The sequence below is a fragment of the Apteryx mantelli genome, chromosome 25 (assembly GCF_036417845.1).
Source record: "Apteryx mantelli isolate bAptMan1 chromosome 25, bAptMan1.hap1, whole genome shotgun sequence".
In the NCBI taxonomy this organism is placed as follows: Eukaryota; Metazoa; Chordata; class Aves; order Apterygiformes; family Apterygidae; genus Apteryx; species Apteryx mantelli.
The window spans coordinates 7920155-7940803 of record NC_090002.1 but is presented as its reverse complement, the minus strand read 5'-3'; the positions used below and the strand labels follow the sequence as shown (position 1 = coordinate 7940803).

The 20649-nt window shown below is 41.4% G+C and overlaps 1 protein-coding gene across 5 annotated transcripts in view; it reads left to right on the top strand.

The window, feature by feature from the left end:
* Positions 1–761: 761 nt before the first annotated feature.
* USP49 (ubiquitin specific peptidase 49) overlaps positions 762–20649 on the top strand; it is a 37197-nt gene continuing 17309 nt past the window's right edge. For 4 of the 5 annotated variants that reach the window (XM_067310821.1, XM_013942015.2, XM_013942016.2 and 1 more), the window contains exon 1: positions 762–1027. The gene's annotated coding sequence lies outside the window, so the exon portion shown is untranslated. Of the gene's footprint in view, positions 1028–1198; positions 1232–5694; positions 5859–20649 lie in introns of those variants that run through there. The other variant, XM_067310820.1, reaches the window with a different exon arrangement.

The following is a 20649-nucleotide window of genomic DNA, read 5'->3' as shown; positions in this document are numbered from 1 at the left end:
CACAGCCACAGTGTGGCTGTCCCCTGTGGAGAACGGGCTTCATCTCCCGGCTTCTGTGATGATGTCCCTTTGTCCCTGATATGACGAGTTGCTGTTCCTTCACAGTGGCTCCTGCACCCTGGGGAACAACGTTTCGTCCTGAGGCCTTTGAGCAATGGCCAGCTCGTGGGGACCTTTGTAGGGCCTGGTGATGGGCAGCAGCGGGTGTGCGATTGCTGCTTTCTGGGGCCCTGCTGGCTCACTGTCACCTCCTGGGCCCTGTGGGGTGTCATTCCCCCCCCCCATAGTCACCTCAGGGGCCCTGTCACCTCCTGGGCCCTGTGGGGTGTCATCCCCCCCCTGTAGTCACCTCAGAGGCCCTGTCACCTCCTGGGCCCTGTGGGGTGTCATCCCCCCCCATAGTCACCTCAGAGGCCCTGTCACCTCCTGGCCCTGTGGGGTGTCATTCCCCCCCCCGTAGTCACCTCAGAGGCCCTGTCACCTCCTGGGCCCTGTGGGGTGTCGCCCCCTCCCCCATAGTCACCTCGGGGGCCCTGTCACCTCCTGGCCCTGTGGGGTGTCCTCCCCCCGCCCCCGTAGTCACCTCCTGGCCCTGTGGGATGTCACCCAGCCCCAGTCACCTCAGGGGCCCTGTCACCTCCCGTGGCCCCCCCGGCCCCTGCGGTGACACGCCGCCTCCCGCGCTGCCCCTTTAAGAGTCTCTTTGTCTCCGAAACATCCTTATTTACCCTCCTGTGGCTCAACCAAACTTCAGCCTGGGATTCACAAAGCCTCTCTACGTCACCGTCCGGGGCAGGGCCCAGGCAGTCCCCGCCCCTCAACGCTGCCCTCCCTCTACTCAGCCGTAAGCCATTGAAGAGCTCTCCCTAGCGGCTACGCAAAGGTCGTAAGCTCCACCAGAGCCCCTCTCCTTCCTCGGCGTAGGCTGCGCAAACGACGTCCGGCGGTGCGCGAACCGCGCCGTTAGCGTCAGGGACGGGAGCAGGTTTCGCTCGTTGCCGCTACCCTCGCGCCTTACGGAATTCGCGTAAGCAGAGCCCGTGAATGGGGTGTAGAACGGCCGGGGCGGGAGGGGGAGGGAGGAAGGGACGAGCATTGTGTGGCGTGCTCTCCAGCCAATGGCGAGGCAGGGCGGGGCGAGGCGGGCGGCCAATGGGCGGGGAGGGGGCGTGGCGGGCGCCGGTTGGGGTGTCTCGCGCTCGGTGACAGCTCGCGCGTGCTGATGATGGCGGTAAATAAAGGGGCCGTTGGGGGGGGGGCGGCCCGGGAGGGGGGGGGCCTCCCCCTCCCGCGGGGGCTAGGGTGGGCGGACCCTCTACCGCCCCCTAGGGGAGGGGGGGGGTCGCCGCCGCGCCTTGGCGGGGGGCGTGAGGGGGGCACCGGGGGGGGGGGTGAGAGGAGTCCGTGTCCTCCCCCCCCCCCACCCGCGCGGGACACCGGTGAGAGGGGTCCGCCCCCCCCCCCCCAGGGCAGCCCTGTGAGGGGAGGTGAGAGGGGTCCGCTCCTCTCCAAGGGGCAGCCGGGGGGGGGGGCTGAGAGAACCCCCCCCTCCGAAGGGCACACTTGTGGGGGGGGGGAGAAGACCCCTTCACACACACCCCCGGCGGCGGGGCGCCTTTGGGGGGGGCTGAGAGGGGTCCTCGCCCCCCAGAGCGGCACCTTTGGGGGAGGCGGGCTGAGAAGGGTCCTTGCCCCCCCCCCCCCTTCCCGGCGGGGACCTTTCTGAGGGGGGGGTTGTGAGGGTCCTTCCCCCCCCCCCCTCCCGAGGGGCTCCTTTGGGGGGTGTCTGAGGAGGGTCCTTCCCCCCCCCCCCAGGGGGGCTCCCTTGGGGGGTGTCTGAGGAGGGTCCTTCCCCCCCCCCCCAGGGGGGCTCCCCTGTGTGGGTCCCGGGGGGGGGGTGTTGAGGCCCCCCCTTCCCCTCGGGGCCTCGGCGAGGGCCGGCCGGGGGCCGCGGCGCGGCCGCCTTTGTCTGCGGGCGGGAGCCCCGCGCTGCCCTCGGCGCTCGCCGCCGGCTCCGCAACTTCCCCTTTGTGCGGCGCGGGGGGAGCCGGCCCGGGACCCCCCCCCCTCCCCCCCTCCCCGGCCCGGCGGCTCCGCGCTGCGCCGGTGCTGCCGCTTGCTCGTTGCGGGGTGATGCTCTGCGGATTTGGGGGTGTTTCGGCAGCGCGCTCGCACCCCCCCCTCGCCCCCCCGCCTCCCTCCAGGCAGCCCGTTACCGGTTTGGGTAGGTAAAATAAGTGTCCGCTTTTGGGCAAAGCCGCGGTACCGGGGAGGGATACGGTGTTGCGAGGGGCATGGCGTAGCGGACCTCCCGGGGGTCTCATCCTGCCCGCGATCCTGGTGACACCCCTGCGAGTCGCGGGGCTTGACGTGAATTCTGCAAATTGTGGTAACTTAGTACGGTTTTTACTCTGTACGGTGGAGGAGAGCAAGGCATTTTCTTTGATTTAAAAAAAAAAATTGCTTGAAAACGCGAATGCGTTTTGGAAAGGCAGAATGGGTTGGAGAGGAGGAAGAGTGGAAGAAAGAAAAATGAGTTTAGAAGCACCAGTGTTAACTGATTTTTTTTTTTTTTTGAAGCCTTATATTTTTTTATGCCTTCTCTGGTATTGCCTGTATCTTCCCAAAGACAGAAATTTACAGGGTTGGAAAAGACTAAGGATATCTTGTGTTTAGATCTCTTGATCATTAGTATCAGCCTCGAGAAGCAAAGTAGACTTTTAAATTGCTTTTTAAACATAATTCGAAGCAGGGGGAATGATAGCAATTTGAATCTCCTCCTGCAAATGCTCTTCCCTGTCTCTCCCTCCCCCCCAATAACTGCTCGTGTGTATGAACCCATACAAACATGAGTAAATCCTAGAAAAGCTGTTAATCTCAAGAAACGTACTTGCTAAGAGTGTTACATGAAATAGTGCACAGCAAAAGCAAGTGTGATTTGCGCATCAAAGTAGTTCCTAATCTCCAAATATAGTTAGTGGAAGAATATTGACAGATACAATGAAAGTGCCCAGTTATTTTGAAATATGTAGGTGAAACGAGTCTTTACTTTTCGCTTGTAGTTTTAATCAGAGAAGGATCCTGCAAGCTGTTGAAGTCACTGAGCTGTCTTGGGTGCAATTTTGCAAAATTTGGTCCTTTTATATAGTGCTGCTTCAGAGAAGATGCTTGCTGGAACCTGACGAGCTTGCAGGGAAAGATCCGATATGCACTGCTTACCCCTTAGCTGAGACAAACTCTAATTGACTTCAGCCGGAGCTTCCCTTAAAGTAGCATCAATCGTTCTCACGTGAACAAGGCAAAAAATAGGGAGCGCGGATTAAAAGGTGTGATAGGGGTGAGATTGGAAGCAAAAATAAGGCATTGGGAAGGGAGGAGGAATGAGGACTGTCGGTGGATAAGAGATCTGAGCTACTTCTCGAGAAAAGGAAACAGCACAAACGAGATGTGGGAACGGGGATAGGAAGAAGGATTGAAAGGAACAGTGAGGATTGGGAGCGGGACCGGAGAGGATGAGAGCAGATAAATCAGTGAACGGATGGAATCATGAATATAAAAATTCTCCATGTGCGTGAACGGTATGGATTAAACTCACCCTGGGCATAAATGAGTGTAACTCCTGTAGCAGTGGTTGGAAATGCACCCTGCATGCAGCTAGCTGTAAATACAATGCTGGTGTTCCTCACTGAATTTCTGCTGCTGTTTGAGCTGACTAGCTAAATTTGGGGGTTGCTGTTGTTTAACAATTGTCAAACATACTGGTGTGATTTAAAAACAAAAGGCAACAAAAGCTTGTGGTGTTCTTTAATTGCTTTGAAAATAGCATAGGTGCAAGTATATGACAATTACATGCCAACTGTGAACAGTATTTAATGTCTCTGAGCTAGGCATGCGTTCAAACATGATGCTGCAAACTGTAAACACTTGTTTATTTTTGCCCTAATCGTTCTTAGGGTTAATACTAGTTGACTTCCAGTGAAAAGGATGTTTTGAAATTGGCAGCATTTCAGGTCTGGAGTATTTCTTGGTCTTGTGCAAGTTCTATTTGTTTTACAGAATTTATTTATACAAGATCATGGCTCAATGATAGTCATGTATGCAATGGTTTATAGAGTGTTAAAACTAGTAATGTAACATTGCAGATTTACTTAGCTGTTTTGTGTCTGAAGATTAATCATTACTAATGAATCTGTCACTGCAGTTATTGTGGAGATTCAGATTACATGTACAAAATGTTGTGGATGACAAGACATGTTGGAGGCCTGTAAGAATGGATAAATCGCGAATAAGCCTCATGTGCTGTGGCTTGCAAAATGAAACAACACTTGGTCTGATTAGTACTTGGATTGGTGAACTCAAAGGGAACAGCCTGTGCAATGCATATATCTTTTGTATATTATATTGTTAATCGTAGGAATACTGCTGACAAAAAAGAAGATTTGCATTTAGTTTGGTAAATAGCCTTTCTGCTTCTGGATGTGAAGGTCTTGAGTTCAGTTTCTTGCTGTAGTGGATTCCTTCCCACTAATGATAATCCTTCATTTGATGTTTGCATGTTTGGAATTCATCTCTGTCCTCATCAGGCATCGCAGCTTGTTTTCTTCAGGGCTAAAATGCACTTATTTGTTAATTGTTTTTTAATAATTATTGTTTGAGCATCTAAGAATGAGCTGCAAGAAATATCACTAATGGCAAAGGGGGTATAAATGCCTGAGTGGGTCTTTTAGGATTCTATTTTTATTGGGCTGCTTTTTTTTTTTATTAATAACTATTTCTACACTGAAATTTCTTAGGACTTTTCTTGGGCCTCTAAGTGAAATGTAGCTGTTTTCTCGGGCATTAGAAGATGTTAGCTGATAGGGTTAGAATAGCTAGGCAGCCAGCATGGAAGTACAAAATTCAGCTTCTCTCCTGTACGATATATGTGAATCCCTTTGCATGCATTTTTTTGATTTGGGGATGTGTAAAAGGGTTTCTGAAGCTCACCTAAACTATGAGTCAAAACAAAACTAAGGTTTTTGTTTTAAAATTGTTCTTTAGAAATGAATAGAAAGATACTAAGATGTTTGAAGACTTTGCCTGTACAGTAATTAAGATCAAATGGGAGAGGAAGATACACTAGCTCATTAGCAACAGCTTAATTTGAGCTGTATTGTCTTATACACTCTGAAAGATAGTCTACCTGATACTTTAATACTGAGCATAACATCTTTACAAGGATTCTCTCTAGTGGATGAGAGACACTGAAAGTTTCTCACTTTGTTTAACGACTTTTGTGGTTTTCATCCTGAATATTTCATCAGGGATTCCCCCCCCCCCCGTTTGGGGAATGAAACCTTTGGAGATGTTCTGGTCTCAGCAGCCTACTGTTAATCACTCTGTGTATCCACACTTCACCTTTCCTAAACACTTAACCACAATGAACAAACTGTTGAGTTGATGTGGGTGTGTTGTATAGAAAAAAGCCCCCCCTGCTCTCCTGCCCTAGTGAATGGAAGACTATCCTCATTAGTATGAAAACCTTAACAAATTGTTGCATTGGAGCGCATGAGCAGTGTTAAGCAGCTTCAACTAATTCTTTAACAGAAACTAATATATTTTTTAATTCAATTTATAGATGAGAATGTACTGGTTGCTTGTTCATATCTTTGTGTATGCTAATGCTAACTCTCCTCGCTTTTGTTTTTATAACAGTTTAGATCAAAGATGGCTAATGCAAGTCTCCTGAGTCATATGTACCTTGCAAGCCACTGAATTGTGGCCCCAGCATGCAGGCTTCATGTAACTGGCAACAGTGCTGTGGAGCAGCTACGATACATTACTGAACCAGAAAAGATTAAAGTGGGAGTAAAGGAAAAGTAGGTAAAAACAGATTTGGGGATTCTTACATTTGCCCGTGTCCCAGTGAAATAAGTTTTAAATGCTCTGTGTGTAGTTATTTGTGTATTTGCAGTATTTCATATCACACAATATAGAGCAAAAGGCAAATTAAAATGCATTCTATTATGCTGCATTCTGTTGCTTTTTAAGGAAAACTGTACTTTTTGCTACAGTGTTACCAAGTGATTTAATATCTTTACTCTGCATAGAATAGGTAGCACCAAAATAAACTTGGCTGCTTTGTGCTAAGTGTTGTTAATCAGCTTTTGCTCACTAGGTGGTAATGAGCATATATTAACCATGACACCTCCTATCCACCGCAGTCAAAGATCAGTATGAAAACTGAGAAAATGGCAAACTTGTTGGGGGCACACCTTGAGTGTAAAAGGTCTTTTAAAGAAGACTCACTAGCTAAGTCTCCTTAATTAAGTAATTATGATGCAATTCACGGAGAAGTCTGACCTTTTAAGAACTTTAGTGAAAAAGTGGAAGAAAAAATATATACAGCAATTTAAACACAGAAGCCCTTTTTAGTCTATCCTCTTTCCTCCCCGCAACACACGCATGCTCGCTCTCTTGTCTCGCTACCTTGGCTGTATAATTCGACCGTATTTTCAAATGCAGACAGAAAGTTGAAATATGTGGATCTGATAGCTCAGAGTTAGTATCAGTGCATTTGAAATGTGTCTTGTGTAACAAATGTACTCTTAAAAAAAACCCTGACCAAACCATGCTTTTTGGATGCTTTGTAGCTTTCCTAACTGAAATGCGAAAAGATGCTTTAACTAAAGAAAAAACACATATTCAGACATAGGAATCTCTGTAGAAGATTGGAATTGATAAATAACATGCTCAATCTCTGTCTTTAAGTGAAAATAATAGTAGTTTGATGTATTATAGTAAATCTCAGTCTGTAGTATATATAATGAAAACTTTTACACTCAAGCTCTAACCAAGTGTGCTGAAAAAGAAAGTTTTTTCTCTGGGTGAACCCACTGACAGTTTTGAAAGAACCAATTTAGAGGAGAAAAGCTTTAGTGCATTTATGTTCTTTTCAGTCTTTTCAGTCAAACCATGGAAGATCAAGTCAAGAGTTATGGGCCACAGCTGTGTTCTTCCATTGAGACCTTCTATAGGACATCAGCTGAGCTGATTAAGAAATGGTGACCACAGCCACATTCCCTTATTCACTTTGAAAGGCAAATCCGTCCATTTGATTGAGAAGCATTGCCTTGCAACCATATTTTCCCATTCACTTTCAGTGGGCGGCTTAGATTTGATTAAGAAATACTGTCCTATAATTACGTTCTCTCTCTCACACATGCAATGAAAAGCCTCTGAAGACAATTCAAGGTTTTGAACTTTAAATAAAAATGGTATGGAACAAGGATCTTTGCAGCCTGTATAGGTGGATATGCAGATGAAGTGACAAGTAGCTTTTAGTTAGAAATACTAAAAGAGTGTCTTAAGAAGGGCAGTCAATGCTGGCTTGTGTTTCTGTCCTACTACTGCTTTGTTCCATGGGCTCCTGGAAGGGATCAATAGCTCTAACCCTGAATCCATTCCAAAAAGTTCAAGACAAATGTGCTTTCCTTTTATTCAAATAGCAAAACTGTATTGTATATTAAATCCTTTCACTCTTTGGGCGTGATGAGACTGGGTTGTTCTCTCAACTAGTTCTGAAGCTAACTTTACCGACTAGTTTTAGGTAGTTTAGAATTTCACGTTATATTGCATGTTAAAAGCATTCCAACTGAATGACAAGTGCTGTGTGTATTAAGAAAATTGTATAGATTTGTGACTGACTTCTAGCTTGAGCATTATCTACATAAATATTGAGCTGTGGTCTATAAGAGCAAATAATTTTTTCATACCCTGCGCTTTAGCAAATACAGTTTGGCATGAATGCCTTTTTTTCTCCCCCTGCATGCAGATTTGTTTAATTTAGTCAAATGAGGAGCTATTGGCTTCTGTGACTAACTGGGGTTTGCTTTTATCTTCACTGTGTTTTTCCATACTTGCCAATAGTTGGTGAGCTTTCTGGGTGGAGGAGTAGGTCGGAGAGCTGATGTAAACAGACAAACCAAAGCTTAATGCTGAAGCTGTCTTGAACAAGTTTTTGACAAATCATAAGCTTTGGAAAATGTTTGTTGAAGGAAGTAGTCACGCACCTTAAGTATAAAGCAGGGGAAGTTGCTGCTTTGGGTCCAGTTTTCCAAAATTTCAAGACCCTTATCCCATATTGCCATAGCAGAGAATGAGAGCTTTACAGGAGAAAGCCTGGCAAAGCGATTACAGGAGAATAGCGATCATCTCTGCCTGAAGACAGCAGAAATATGTAGTGCTTTAAGGTTTGATCATGAATGGGACCTCAGAACAGGTGAAAATGCATTTAATCCTCTTTGAAATATGGTCATTAGTTTCTCTAGTGTATGTACGTCTGTATGTTTGTGTGTGTATCTATAGATGTGTTGCTAGGACACTGTCAACTTTGGGGTTTTTAGGTTTTTTTTCAATCATTAAGGAACAGTGAGAAATGGTATGTTCCAATTTGGAAATTGCAACTGGCTTAGTATGAGTCAGAGGAGTTCTTAATGATGAATTAACCAAAACTTGAATTGTCCTTTATTTAATAATAATAATAATAAAAACCCTATCATCTGACTGGGGTATAGATCAGTGGTTTACTGTGTGTGGGCTGGGAACCCTAGAAGACCTGTTGTCTGTAGCTCGTCAGGGCGCAACTAAACCATATAATTATGGCATCACACTTCTGGAGGAGGGATGTCTCCAGCTTTTCCATCCAGTGTCCACCCTCAGTAGTTACAGAGTTGTCGTCTTTTTTGCCTTTTAGGGGAAACTTTTTCCGTGCTTGCTATCCCAAGTCTCTTATCATGGAAACGTAGAAGGCAAAAGCAATGAGTTAAGGCAGCTCTTTGAACCAAGCTGGCTCCTGTTCTAATTAAACTAAGGGAGTGATGGCTAAATATCTCCACCCTCTCCCCCAAACCAAAAGTATATGGAAGGACACCTCTCACTTTCCTTACTAATGTCACTGCAGGGAATGCCAGGGAAGGAGGAAACTGAAATAATGATTCTGTTTAGATAGCTGCTTAATAGCTTCTTCCACATTGCTTTGTTGGCATGTGTAGTGATCTCTAAAGAAAAAAATGACTTGCTGACGGCACTAAAATTTTATATGTCGTTATATGGAATATTTTATATTTCATCTAAAAATAAGCAATGCTTAACTGTATACTTGGTGTCTTCAGTAGAGAAGAATCATTAGCTTGTTGCTGCGTGCAGGCGCTTCACTTTCAGTCTCTATAGAATTGGTCGTGTCTTTTGCAGCTAGAGATGTAAAGGGAACAAAAGCACCATGCTGAGTAGCAAGGAGCAGGTTGATCTGGATAGCTTTTTCTCTCTGAGGAAAACAGCAAAGTTTTTCTTCAATGTGATTAAAAGCCACACAAACTCAAAAAAAAAAATAATTTTAAGGGCAAGTATTCTAGACTTAAAATACTGTTCTCTTTTTTTTTTTTTTTTTTTTTTAAAGACCAGCAGAATTTTACTTGGACTTTTTCCCCAAAACAAAGACAAATCAGCTGTACTGGCATTTTTAGGAAGAGCTCTTAGATTGGATTTCATGATGCTTAATCATTCTTTCAAAAATACAAAGGAAATACCAAAAGCTGTTCAACTAAGCTTTAAAGAACTAACAGTTATAACTCGGATTCAAAAGTGATTTAGTTTCAGAGGTAAATCTATAATCCTACCAGTCATGAGTTAATCTGTCATCAGACTAAGACTAGAAGCAAATCTATTTAACTAAGAATAGTTAATACACCTGAATGTGAGAGAGGATGAAGATCCTTCTCACAGTCATTACTTTATTTTGAGAAAATGTAATATTCATGATAGAGAATAAAAATAGGTATAGTTTTTTAAAGGTAGACTGAAAAAAAATCTACTTTAAATTTTTCTGTGTTCTTTTTCGGAACTTTTAAGGCTGATTTTATAGCCTGGCTACCTGACCTGTGGTTTTGGATGCTGTAGAAATGAGTGAGTCAGTGAAGAAGGAAAATGATTTGCCATTTATTATAAAATTAGATGGGTTTAGGAACAGCTTTTTGAGACACAGGATTGTGACATCAAAACCAAATTCACTTCTCCCGCTTTCTGTCCATTCTTGTCCTTTTGTCATCTCGAGACAAATTGATGTGATGAACTCTAACCTCTTAGTAGGATAATTTATTAAAAAAACAGATGCTATAGAATTGGACCTCAGTTGATCTTAAATTCTTAAAGAAGATTAACAAGCTAATATTTTGCAAATCAGGCACCTTGTCTCCTACCTTGTTCTGGTATGTTGACGTGTTGTGGTGAGGACAATAGCAGATATTGCCTGTAATTTATAGAAAAGATTTTCAGCCAGAACAGGATTCATAATATGCAAATGAAGAGTAATTCCATCAGGAAGAAAAAAAAAAGTGCTTGTGAACAAGTGACATTTTCTTATGTACTGGCAGATAGAGGCTCAAAACTTGTGTGTGTGAGCAGGTAGACTGGACATATGCAAGGCTGAGATTGAAAATGTGCTGCTTAGTTGTGTTAATGCCTCTCCATCTCATTTTGCCCATCTAGGAGAAGGAGTGTTAGCTGTATAGATTTTTTTTTTCTATGTGCAGAACAGGAACATGGGCTGAAGCAGAGCAGGAGGACACGTAAATCTCTCTCTCTAATTCTTTCTTGATAAGAAAACCGCGAAGACCTTGGGTCAGACCCAGCAGTCAAAGTGAAGGCCGGGTCAGATCGTTGGCTTCTTTTCAAATTGAGGAAGCGGCAGCAGCCTCCTGTACTGGGATGTGGACGTGTTTACAGATCCTTTACAAATAAGCACTGATGACTACTGAACATCTGGGACTGTTGTCTTGTTTTTATTTGTTGGACAAATAAAAAACCTGAAATCCTTTTTGCCTTCAGATAAATTGGGTACTGTAATTTACTTCATTTTTAAGTTAACAGCATTTCTTTAAAAACTATACAAAAAATTTCTAGCTGCTGTTCTGTTTCACTCGCTTAGGATTTTAAAAGACTAGTAGTAGTTGATTGGCAAGTGAAGGAAAAGAAAATGATGGAGAGATGTTTTGAAACCCTCCTTTTTTTTTTTGTCTTGTTTTAATCTCTGCGTCTCAAACATACAGAAGGAACCTTTCATGCTTAAAGCAGAGCAAAATGTGACAATGTGACTGTGGAATACTGTACTTATAGTTAATACTATTTGCCTATTCATTATAGCTGTGAAGATAATAAGCCACAGCATGCTGGGGTTGTCTTGTTCTTTATTGCTTCAGTAGATGGCACTGACATGTTCATTTGACTGATTGCTTTATATGTTGTATCAGCTGTGAGGTTGTTTTAGATTAGTTAATAGTCTGCCTAAGATTTTGCCAAGATGAATATGAATTAAAATGGAGGAGGAAAAACAGCAGAGAACTACCCATAACTTACCAAGTATTCACTCTCTCGTATAATCCGTCTTTGTGTCTATCACAAAGAAATTCTCAAAGAGACTGTTAGGCTGCTTCTGAATACCAGGGCTGTTAAATTGATCTCTGCTGCAGCCATTGGTTTTGTGTGTGTGAGCAATACCAAGACAATTCTCTGATGTGCCGTAGCTATAAAACTTCATCTCATACCTGTGAAATGAAGGGGTTTTGTGTTGGGTCTTTTTATCATTTAAATTGTATATATTTTACTATTACAGTAAGAAGCAATTATCAGTTTTTGTAAATGTTTAGGGATGGAAGCAAGATATTTTCCCAGTACAGGTCGAAATGTAACTGGTTCTGACTTTAAGATCTTTGCTAGTAGAAGAAAGTTATGTTTAATTTTGCTGATGTTATCATGAAGAAATAATGCTTTCTGCATACTAAAAAAGCACATAGTTCTTTGGTTCAATCATAGTAGGCCATGTTTAAAAAAATGTAATGCTGTAGGGAAAGTGGGGACATGAAGGAATGGCTGTTCATCCCCTCTATTCCTTCTTCATTAGGCCATGTTGAAATATAACATGGTTTGTTTAGTTTAACTTGTACCTTGTTAATTATTCTTAAACTGCCTTGTTCACTTGTGCACAGGTCCTGACCCGTGAATACATAAGCACGTACTCTATCCATTTCAGCAGTCTCACTAAACTTGAATACTTGCTGAACTGGGCAGTGGTAAGTGTGAAAGGAAGCAAAAAAAATACCAGCTTCTCTATGAATCCTGAAAGTTTGGGGATGGTGGAAAAGTAAAAGCTGTCATCTAGTTTTCCATACGGTGAAAACTTATATAGTTCTGTTGACTTGGAGTCAGTGCCACTAATTTTACATCACTTAACTCTGTTATTGTCTGCTCTGGAAAAAAAAAAAAAAATCACTGCCAGGAGTGATGTTCAGGGGGCAAACATGTAGAAAAATTTAAAACACTATGGCATATCACTATCTGATGTTGTCACAATTATGGAAATAGAATTCATTGTGAATTCATGGATTCTATAATACTGGTTGCTTGACTCATAAAGTGAAATTACTATTTTTATATTGGGCAGTTAACATCTACTTTCAGACTGTTCTAATGTAAAACATTTTTTCATGTTTGATTCTGATAATTCAAATTGTAGATATTTCCTGTAATTGCTTCAGCCTTATACAGATGTAAGTACCAGTGGAATTACTGCATTGACTCTTTCCCTTTTTGACTCTTTCACTGGACTAGAGGAAATACTGTGAATTGTTTTAATGTAAAGTGAATACCTCTTTTATACAGTATCCGTATCATGTTTCCCTGCTTATTAACACTTCAAAAAGCCAAACCAAAAATAAAGCCTCGGAAGCCTATGAAAAGCAAGAGAGGGGAGATTTTATATGTTGAAATAAATGAAGAATCATTAACTTCCAGAAGGCCACGAACTAGGAAGTATATAGCATTTTAATAATGCTTTTTAACATCCAGGACCGTTATATAGTCAGTTCCCACATTTTCAGGGAACTGTAGGACATGTATCTTTTGGTTTTGTTTTATGGTGACCCTAAAGAATAAAAAGTGTTGGTTTATTGCACACTGAAAAGCTATTCTTAAAGCTACGTTCAAAATGCGGTCTTACCATTGAAAATACAGGTAGCTCAGGGCATTAACTGAGGTTTTAGTTGCTTATTTATCTCTTGAATTTCAACAAGAAACAGTTTATTTGGCTTAATAGGAGTCTTCATATTTCATCTTTAAAATATTTTAATTTTAAATACTTTCAGCCTTAAACTTGTGTGGATAGAGAATCTGAATTGCAGGGTAAATTGGCTAGTTCTTAAGGAGAGCTCTATTAAAAAGGCTTGTGAACTAAAGAAATTCACTTCTGTTTGCCTTTTTGTGATTATTTTCAAACTATAAACTGCGAGATAAGTTCCTAGTGGTTACTAAGTTCAATCTCTAGTTTAGCAGAAGCTTCTTCGGGAAAGAATGTAGATAGAAGACACATGCATGTTTGAAACTATTTGTTGGCCTGTAGGTATGAATTATTGCTCTTTGAGGACACAGGCATTGTGAAGTCTTTTGTTTGTTTTAGTCATAAATTTATTCTAATAAAACAAAAAGAGTTGAGTGTATTTTCTAAACTTCTTAGAGTTTGTCAGCAGTTTTCAGGTGAAGACACAGTTTATATCTGCAAAATGGTTGTTTTGGCTAGTATACCTAAACCAGTTCACCAAGTACAGTGAGTTGTAACAGCGAAAAAAGACAGGATAAGGTAATTATATCTATTCCAAGGCATTTACTAGCGTTAGGAATGGGAACTGGGGAACTTTTTTTTTTTTTTTTTTAAGTACTCAAAACTCCAGAGTTTTAGGAAAAAGCAAGTGTTTTTTCATCCTTGCTCCTCCTTTGAGGCAGCTCTGAGCACTGGATGGTATTCTACCTTAATAATTTGTCTGATTGATTTAGTGGTTACATTGTTACCAGACAGTACCTATAAATGATATATATGTTCCACAGGTGCAGTCAGTTGGTGAGTTGAAGCTGGGGTACAATGGGCACAGAATGGGTGCGTTCTGATGCTCTTTTTAGCTACTCTGTATTTGATAGGTTTTATGTCCCATGCATTGTGGTGTTCGGATCTTACCCTCTCTGTTCTGGAGGGTTCAGGACAAAACTGAGTCAGCCAATGTAAAATGTGAAGCAAATGCTTATCCTCATTGCTGGTTTTCCCCCTAAAATTATGTGAACTTCTCGAGGAGGATGATCAATTCTTGTGGCTGGGTTGGCAATATGGACAAATTGGAACCCATTGGAGCCTTGTTCTTTTTGTTGTGGAGTGTGAAATGTTTGAAGTTAACTGTATTCATTACATTGTGGTGTCTGTGCTTTTCATTTGTATTGAAAAATCAGATTATGTACCAACATCCATCAACTTTAGCTTCCCCAGATGATTCACAGAAGGGACTAAGTCCTGCGGAAGTAGCGTTTACTTCCACCTAGGATGCTAGTGCAGTAAATAGGAGTTTTTCAGTCCCCGTACTTCTGAGTGGGCTTTTTTTTTTTTTTTTACAATGACTGAATATTTCTTTGAAAATTGATTCCCAAAATGCTGGGTTGGAGCCTAGAGCAAATTTTTACAGCACAGTACGAATGCTCAGAAACAGTTTAACATTGACAAAATTACAGTTAACTTAAAGGAGTTAATAAAACAGAGCTCATTGTGGAAGTTGGCGGCAAAGTCGCATTCTAGTCGAGCTCCCTTGTGATTATAGGTTCGAACTTGAACAGCGTGTTGAGTACATGGTGGTGTGTGTTGGTCCAGCGGGCTCCTGCAGCGTCTGTATTGAAAGGCTGAAACCAGTTTAAAATTTTTGAGCTTGTTGCAACTCTTGCAAGGCACTGGCCACCTTCCAGGGATACATGTGTGTGACGTGAGTGGGATGTTTCAGAATTTCGTAAGCTCTGAAGGATTCAAAGACGAAGGATTTTTGCGACTGCCTTGAGTCGGGTTGGCTGGAGAGGTTGCCGCTCTTCTGCCAGGGTTGCTGCCCTTGCAGCTGATGGCTGGGTATGTTAATGTGAAATGAAGTCAGTGGTGGCTTACAGTAACGCACCAGGCTCAAAATGGTCAGCTCAGGGATGGACACCCATCCCGCTGGGCCCTTCCTGCCGGCAGAGCAGCCATCTCAGCCGAGGAGCGGGCTGGGCAGGAGCAAAGTGAGATCGGCGACCGCTTTTGCTCTCACAGCTAAAGACTCGGGGCAGCCCTAGTCAGGGCCCTTACTCGTCTATCTTTTAAGATGCGGTTTATTCACTTATTCACAGCAGCTATTTAATTTGTTGCTTTGCTTGCCTTTTCAAAGAATCACTGTATTCCTAACCATGTATAACTTTTCCTAGTGTGTTTTCCTTTTTTTTTTTCTTCAGTTCTGTTAATTTGCCTGTAATTAACTTGATAGTACGTCATCTTGGATAGAGAGAATCCAGCAATTCTAGGATATAAAGCTGACAGTTCTTAAGCAAATATGCTTTCAGTATAATTTTAAAAATCTCTAGGGCTATTGTTACTTTTTAGAGATGCATTTGAAAGTCTAAAACCAGCAGGATTTGAACTAGAGGAGTGAAGGAAGAAACCCATCTCTGCCCTGCCCAACTGATTGTCCTTTGGAGAAAGAGAAGCTGAAAGAGAGCTTGTTTTGTATTTTCCAAAGTGAGTAGCCGCTTGCCCAGTTACTGAGTTCATAGCTGTGGACAGTGCAGTGACCTTAAGGGCAGATGATGTCTGCTCAGGTGATGTGGTTGTGATCCTTGTTCATATGTGTAGCCCTTCCTTTTCTCTAGCAGAATATCAATGACACAAGTGTTTTCATTTGAAAAGCTGTGACTACTAGTAGCTTTGAGATCCAAATACAGTGTATGAATTTTACTATGACTAACAACATGGAAGTCTTTTGCTAGCAAAGGAACATGAATGTTGCGAGTGGGATTTTTTTTCCCCGACGTCTTCTGGTTATATAGCTATCTGATCATCTTGTTTGTTGTACCATGACAGATTAGTTCAATCTCTTGTCTAACCCATTCAGCTGCCATCCATTACCATCCTAAATTATTTGTTAATTGAACAATTAAAAACAAGGTGGGCAGAATAAAAGATGAAGCACAAATTATACTGCTCACACCATAATGTTTAAGGTAAATATAAATGACTACAACAGAAGATGGTTTACAAACCAACATCTGAAGCAAAAGAAGTCCAAAGACAAGAGTCTAGATCAATTTCTACAGTGAAGTGACTACTGTCACCCAGAAGAGCCTGGCCTTTTCAGGCCCCGCTTCCTCACTATTTTCCTATGAATGAGAAAACAGAACTATGTAGTCCGTTCAGCAGAGTTAAAACAGAAAGCGTCCTTGCTCCTTTTCCCCAAGAGAGGAAGCACGTACTGCTCTGTTACGTTTTGTAGAGGGCAGTGACAAAAATTATCCTCGTGCTGTATTTGTTCTTAGGAATGTGAACAGGCTGTAACTGAGATTTTTCACAAGTAACCCAGTTGTGAATGTGTGTTGCTCAGATTACATGTTTTCATTAGAAATATGGTTGAATAATTGGTTCCTCACAAGTGGGTAGGTGAAAATAATCAGATGAACAATGTTTTTGAGTAGATGCATGGAATTCTTAGATCTCTTTTCTCTCTGATATCCCTTTATTGGCATTCTTAGGTATTTGCAGCAGACTAGAAATTCTACTATAAAACTAAGGTTGCATGTGGAAAATTGTTTTGTTTTGGGGAGAGGAGGTGGGACATGTTTGCTTTTTTGCATCCAAGATTTTTAAATCTATTTGATCAAATGTAGTATATTTGTGTAGGATAGGTAGTTTTGATGGAAACCAAGAATATCTAAAGAAATATTTCTCATTTGGTTTTAAAATGCTCTGGGGAAAATAAAAAAAATAATAATAATAAAAAAAAGCAAACGTAAGTGTTGTATTTAATGTGGTGCCGATTCCCAATGGACAAGTGAAATGCTGCTGTGTTTCACTTTTGCCACTCCCAGGAGAGGAATGAATGAATGAAAGGTTCATTCAGTCTGAGGTTCCTACCTGTCTTTAAAGGTGATTTCCAGATTGCAGCTAAAGGATTTTGTGTCAACATCCCAGACCCTTATTTGTTCTGGAACCAACCCTTGAACAAAGGAAAGATAAATCTAGTTTCCAAGGCTAAAAATCTAGTACCTTTCCTGATCCCCAGACTTTTATTTTTGTATCATGCGTGTTTGTTTAGAAAAAGAAAGTAGCTAATGTCAACAGTTCTGTACAGATGTCTTTAATCAGTTTCCAAATGTGTAACAATGGTACAAAGGAACATAATATAGTCACGTGTTTTATTTTAAAACTCTTTTAGGGTCAAGAGCCAAATTTTCTTCTGTGTTTGGTTCTTGGAGTTGTTATAGAATTGTTCCACAAGTTTTTTCAGGATTATGAGTCATGCAATTAAGGAAAGTAGGATTTGACTCTGTGTGTAAATACTAAAAGTGATTTGCAAGGTGGGAATTTTTCAGATCATCTGTGGAATATTACTGGTAGTCTGTGAAGAGTTGGCTAAGCTAGCGTTCATGCTTTTCCTTTTATTTCCTATAATTTTATTTCTGTTTTAATGCATCTGCTGTTGTATTGGAATGCAACTCAACACTTCTTCTGGTATTTCTTCTCTATGCAGAGCAATTAAGTTATTCCTTCTCCTCTCCTTTTCTTCCCCCTACCCCTTATCTGGAAAAGAAGTCCAAGCAGGTAGGAAAACAGAACTACATAGATATTTCTTAAAATGAGATCTGTCTAGATGGAAAAAAAACGAAACCAAGAAATAAACCCAGCTGTAACTGCATATATATATACACACACACGCATGCACACACACTGTAATTGCAAAGAGAAAAGTTCTTTTTGTTTGTTTCTAAGACCTTAAAATGTAAGGTGTTAATTCTCCACTATTAAACTCTCCACTATTAAACTCTCTTGTTGCATGTGGCTCATCTTAAACTGTCACATCAACCATGCAAATTTGTGTTCAGTTGTTGCAATATCCCAAATATCTCCAGCTCTGTAATCTCTGCGAGGGTTTTCTCCCTTGTGCGACTGTTTACAGCTTCTGACTCATATTTGTGTATTCCTTTAATCATAGCTTTTTAATTTCTCCTGTTAGTGTGTTGTTTTTATCCTTTCTGGTAGGTCGTGGCCAACTATTTGTTTACCTACGTAAAACAGAGGAAGAGATTTTGTTCTCTGATTGTGTATGTCTCTCTCTCACTGACTGATTTAATAATCTGTTTGCGTGTGAAGGGAGGGCTGAACCTGCAGACACTCCAGCTGCCTTTAGTACGTGTTGCACAATACTAGAGTGCCAATTTTAATTTTCACGGAAGGGGTCAAAAATAAGTAAGTAACATGCATCTTTAATGTGGAGAAGAGGTTCTTAAAAGCGGTGTGTGGCTGAAGCCCAGACTGCACCCTTGGCAGATGCGTGGAAACCTAGCCTACAAAACGTGGTAGTGAGCAATGCAGATGCTCGGACGGCTTGCACGTGTCTGCAGGCTGCTCTTTTTTCTTAGTTTTGACGTTAAAACCACACTGATGGAAAGTAAGAGATTTTATTTGAGGACCATTTCAGAAGGAGGAAGTTGAAAAGATGTATGATTTAAGTGGTTTGAGTTAAATAAGCACTGCTTATTTCTAACTTGCGGAGCAGCTTAATTTATTTGATATTTGTTCATAGGGCTTAGATCTGTAAGGGAAGTATCCGTAGATATGTAAAGAGAAACAGGTGGGGAATATTACATGCAGTATCAAAGATGCTTTTGCACTGAGAATAACTGAGTTGAGGTGTAACAAAGCTGCTTTGTTAACTGACCAAAGTTAAAATTATTTTCCTTTTTTTAAACAGGAAATCTTGCTGGCCCACACAGGAAAAGCAAAAGCAGTAGACAAAAAGCTTATAATTTATATACTGACAGCCTACTTCATTGTTAAACATGATTCTTTAATGCACTGTATCTGGTGTGTGATTGATTTCCTTGTAGCCTGTTACCCAGCTGAAAGTAGCAGCATATCAGCATTGTTTCTTTTTTTTTTTTTCCCTTGGAAATTGAGGATAAATTCAGTGCTTTTTGAAAATACTGTGTCCTGAGACCTTGCGGAGCTGGTGAGTGACTGCACTTGGCAGCTGTTTAATCAGACTCTAGAAAATGGTATTTATAAGGCCCATTTTTTTTGTAACATGGCACCAATCTTGGATACATTGGTGAGACTCAAGGGTTAAATTCCCAACACTGTCGCATATGGCAGTGAGCAGAATCACAGATGTTGATGATACAACATAATTAGTATTCTTTTATGTAAATGAAGGCTGTCAATGTTACCATAGTGTCTATACTCTTTCAAGCTGGAATCTATGCCACTTGGTCTCACCAAGACTAGACAGGATTATTCCACAATTTTGCATCAAGACTTGAGCAGAAAAATAAAGAAGGGGGAGAAAAAGGTCAGAGAGGAAGGTGGGAGAAAGGTAGGGAGGAATGTTTCCAACTTGGAAGGAGGGGACCCAATCAGTCTTTTGTTTATTTGGGCATTTCCAAAAGTGCCTCTCCAGGTTCTAGGATTTGTGAATGAATGAATGTAGTCCAAATGGGAGGTGTAGCAAATTTTAGAACTGTTTCAAATAAGCAACAAAAATAATTATTTAGGCATTGCAGAATCGCAATATTGAGATGAATTCTGAAGAGGCCACTTCTCCTGCTTTAATCTAAAAGAGAAGAGAGTTAAAGAATAGAAAAGGTTTGATTTTTGTTTAACAGGTTCCATCTTTAGCAGCAGTGTCCCTGGGGAAAAAAAGTAATTAAAGTAAATTTGCATAATTTTAGGACAACTAATAATGTGTTTTCGTAGCTTGGTCAGATGTGTTTTCCGCATACCGTTTATAGTCAACTGTTCAATGCTTGTCTTAAAGCTTTGGGAAAGTGTGCTATTTCCTTAGTTATGTTAAACTCTGCCCCTCATAAAATGATTTTTTTTTTTTCTTTAACTAAGTGTTCTATATGCCAGATCTGTGACATCTGTAATCGCTTTGTGCATATTACTGCTGTCCCTCCTATCACTACTTTGTATTATATTGAAGTACTATAGTCATAGATGCGCAAGCAAGTTAATTTACTCTTTTCTTGGATTATTACAACGGATATGTTTTTATAGTTTTTTCTGCTATTGGCAAAATGCAGGTTTTTCCTATTTTTTTTTTCTCTGTAGTTCTTATTTTGTTGTGGTTCACACTTGACAACAATTCATTACTTCATTTTTATTGTTTGAAAAATCATCTAGAAATGAAGCTTAATTCAGGACAGATTTTTTCCCCCATCTCATCTCCCTTCTCTCACCAAGTTATTGAAGCAGCCAAAATTAAAGTGATCACAGGAGATGCACGTTTTTGCTCAGTTTTTTCTTTTGCTCAGATTTTTTTCCCTGCCATATGGTGGGTCGTCCACTACAAAAGACTTGCGATGAAGAGGCTACATGTGATCAGCAGATTTATAGATTATCAGAGAATGAAAGCAGAAGAATGAAATTCCGGAGTGCCTCTTCCATTTGACATTTCCTTACATCCAAGTATTGGGGTTCCTGGGTGCAGTCATGTTTTGGCTTCCAGCTAATTCTGTTCTCTGTAATAAACGTGTTCGCTGCAGTAGCTCTTACATTGCGGGGATTAATCA